Source organism: Vicugna pacos, chromosome 13, assembly GCF_048564905.1.
Source record: "Vicugna pacos chromosome 13, VicPac4, whole genome shotgun sequence".
NCBI lineage: Eukaryota > Metazoa > Chordata > Mammalia > Artiodactyla > Camelidae > Vicugna > Vicugna pacos.
The window spans coordinates 59369033-59373237 of NC_132999.1; positions in this window are offsets into that span (position 1 = coordinate 59369033).

Genomic DNA, 4205 nt, shown 5'->3' on the forward strand with positions numbered 1-4205 from the left:
CACAACAGCCCCAGTTGGCTCAAGGAGATTACCCCCGCTCACATATGGCAGATCACTGGGCCTCATTATGTGCCAGGCACTGGGATACAGCAGTAAACAGGCTCCTGTTGGCCTCAGCCACAGCAGGGAAGGCTCCAAGCCTGTGCTGTCCAGTATGGTAGCCACCAGCCACATGTGGCTACGAGCTCCTGAAATGTGGCCAGTGCAAACTGAGATGTGCTGTAAGACTTGGTAGGAAAAGGAATGCAAACTATCTCATTGATATTTTTATATTGATTTTGTGTAAAATGATATTTTGGCTATATTGGGTTAAATAAAATATACTACTAAAATCAAGTTCACCTGTTTTTTTTTACTCTTTACTACGTGGCTACTAAAAATCTAAAATTACATAAGTGGCTTGCTGTGATATTGTGGCTTGTAATAAGAACAGATACAGGAAAATGAAAGAACGTGAGAGGATGGCCATTTCCCAGGTTTCGATTGAGTCCCTGGGATGCGCCCCACTAAGTGAGGGTCCTTGGTTTCATGCAGGAAAGAATTCAGTTTTAGTATACGTGCTGCCGAAGTGAGCACTCATGCAGGAAAGAATTCAAGAGTGAGTGAGCCATAGTTGAGTAAAAGTGTATAATGAAGCTCAAGATCCACTGGAGGTCAAGTCTCCCTCTATCTCAGGCCTCCAGGTCTATTGGGAGTTGACTTTTCTGCCATCTTGATGCTAATTGCTGTGTCATTCCTTTAATGGCTGTGTACTGCCCTCTTCCTTCCTGTCTGAGAACTATGTATTTGGTCTTTGTCCACTGTTCTGACACAGAGCTCCTAAAGCCCTGGTTTACATATATTAGAGCCAGAGGAGCATCTTTTGTTATAATATTTAATCTGGTCCTCAGTTTCTGAAATACCTTCAAAGCCATTCAGATAAAGGTGAAATGAATGTCTTTTGTTACACATAACAAGCCCCTTCCAACCACTCCTGAGTTTATGTTAATGAGATGACTTTCGGAAAACCCCTAAGGATGGGGGCTGACTGCCAGGGGAACCAACCACATGATCAGAGGGTTGGCTCTTTCAGTCTCAACCTCCCGAGAAAGGGGTTGGAGATTGAGTTGATCACTAGTGGTCAAAGCTTTAATCAATCATGCCTACATAATGAAGTCTTCATAAAAATCCCTGAAGTTCAAAGAACTTCCAGGTTGGTGAACACGTGGAGGTTCTGGGAGGATGGCCGGCCCAGGAAGAGTATAGACGCTCTTTACTCCTTCCCACATACCTTATCCAATGCATCTCTTCCATCTGGCTGTTCTTAAGTGGTATCCTTTAATAATAAAGTGATAATCCAGTAAGTAGGCTGCTTTCCTGAGTTCTGTGAGCCACTCTAGTAAATTAATCGAACCTAAGAAGGGGGTCATGGGAATCTCCAATTTATAAATAAATGGTTGGTCAGGGGCACAGGTGACAACCTGGATTTGCAATTAGCATTTGAAGTGGGGACAGTCTTGGACTGAGCCCTTCACCTATGGGATCTGACACGCTGTCCCCAGGTAGTGTCAAAATAAGCTAAATTTGTAGGACACCCTTTCTGTGTCCACTGAAAATTGGAGAATTGCTTGATATGGGAAACACCCAGACACATCTGGTAACCAGAAGTGTCAGAGGTGGAGTATTGTGTGGAGTATAAGGAAAAACAAGAGAGTTTTTCTTTCTCTGCGCTCAAATTTATGATTAACATTATACAGTTGTACCTCGGTACCTGCAGGAGATTGATTCTAGGACCCTCTTTGGATACCAAGATCCTCAGATGCTCAAGTTCCTTATATAAAATGGCATGGGACAGCCAGCCTTCATAGCTGGATACATATTTGGATGCGGAAGACTGAATGTATTTTGACTGGACAGCACTGCTCTATCACCATGGTAGAACCTTACTATAAATACCTCAAGAGGTAAATCATTAGCCTCTGGAAACACCAGCTTCTCAGTTCCCGGTGGGGTTGGTGAGAGGTAGCCGTCCCGCCCTTTCTGTCCTAAGTGAGCTGACAGCCTCCTGTCCTGACAGTTGGACTCTGGACCGTGAGGCCACACCTAGGCCCTGCCTTGAGGTGTGGCCAGGCCTCTGGGATGCGGCACACACTGGGGCCTGTTACTTGGTGCCTTGGAGCACAGAAGTCTGTTTCCTCCTCCAAGCTCCCTGGCTTCCCTAAGGGGACTGTCAATTCTCCAAGGGCAAGAAGTGAATTCCATTGCCCTTCTCTGGCAGAATCTTGTCCAAGACAGGAGGAGGCTTGGACGTTCTCCCTCCTAACCATCTGCCCGTCGATTCCCTCCCATAAGCTCTGGCCCAGGCGCTGGCCACTTGCCTGGGCTGCCGCAGGAGCCTTGGAATCCATTCCCAGCCTTCTAGTCCGACCTCCCCTCAGCACGCCACTTTCCCTCTGAAACATGGCTTCAAGCTGTGAGGCCCCCAATGACAAGGCTCCCCCAGCTGGGCTGACAGTGTTATTGTGAGGATGCAGGGCAGGGTTGGGGTGCAATCACAGGACATCTTTTCCACATTACCTATTTCTATTTTCCTGGACTTTTCCACAGTGGACAGGAATTGCACTTGACATCAGAAAAAGGTAACACTTAAAAACAACCCTAAGACAGACAGACAGACAGAGACACACACACACACACACACACACACACACACACACACACACACACACACACACACACACACTATAGCACAGATCAGCTCAGAAAGGACACCCAAGAAACAGATTAGGCATGATCACTTCCGGGGAGAACTGGAAAGCTGGGGTTGAGAGATGGGAAAGGGGTTAAGATTTGTGCTGTCTGAATTTAGTGTGGCTCAACTGAAAAAATAAAAATGTACCAGGAGGAGGGTACAGCTCAGTGGTAGAATGCTTGCTTAGCATGCACAAGGTCCTGGGTTCAATCCCCAGTACCTCCATTTTAAATAAATAAATAAATACATACATACATACATACATACATACATACATACATACATACATACCTGATTACCTCCCCCCCCAAAATAAAAATAAAACCAAAAAACGTATCTTGAGAACGCATACACAAGACCCCTGAATGACTCCAATTAAATAAAGTCCAACTCCTTCTTAACCTGGGAGAGTGGGCTTTACAATCCGACCCCCTCCTTCTACCCACACCAGCCAACCTGCTTCTCAGATCCCACCTGAGCCTTGCTGGTTCCAGCCCCTGACCTGGAGGGTCTCTCTGCCCACTGGAAACCTCCTCTCCATCTCAGGCCCTGCTTGAATGGCATCTGCTGGAAGCCTTCCCAGTCTCGGCACTGCTGGTGTCCAGGGCTGGGTAGTTCTTTGTTTGGGGGCATGGAGTGCCCCGTGCCTTGCAGGATGTTTAAGAGCATCCCTGGCCCCTACTCCTAAGTGCCAGGAGCATTCCACCCCTATACCCAGGTTGTGACAAACCCAAATCCCTTCAGACATTGCCGAATGCCCCTCCTGTCAGAGGCACTGTGCTACACAAGCCACTGGTCCCTCCTGCTCCCCACAGCTGTTCTTAAAGCCATCCGGCATTTCTGACACTGGGTCCACAGTGAACCGCCCTTGGCTCTTTCTGTTCCCACCGCTGAGTACAGAGTGCCTGGGCGGGGGCAGGAACCAGAGTTCTACTGAAATCATATTCAAATCCCTGTCTCTTAACTGTTGTGCAACTTTAAGCCAATTATCTGGCCTCTCCAAGCCTACATGACTCATTTATAAAAAGGCCATCCTAGCCCCTACCCAGTGGACTGTGTGTGGAGTGCCTGACAGCACGATGCCCAGCCCACAGCAAGGGATGGATAGAGCTTAGTGCTTATTATTGATAAATGCCCCGAAGTGCTAGGGGTACTACAAGAGTCTGTCCAGAAGTTCTCCGTTCCCTGATGTTCATGTTTGCAGGAAGGGTGGTCAGCGAAGGCTTCAGAGGAGGTGACACTTGATTCGGATCTTGAGAGATGACACAGCGCGCCCCAGGTAGCGGGGCTTGGCTCCCATGGAGGGTTTATGGAATATACAAATGACACAGAGTTCACATGTGACTGGGTGTGGGATACACAAGTCACCAAGCTTGCTGACACGGCCTTCCTTGCCAATCATGGGCTATTAAAACCTTTCCCTGCAGATATCCGCCCTGACATGTGCACACCCGCCCACTGCAGCATCTCCCAC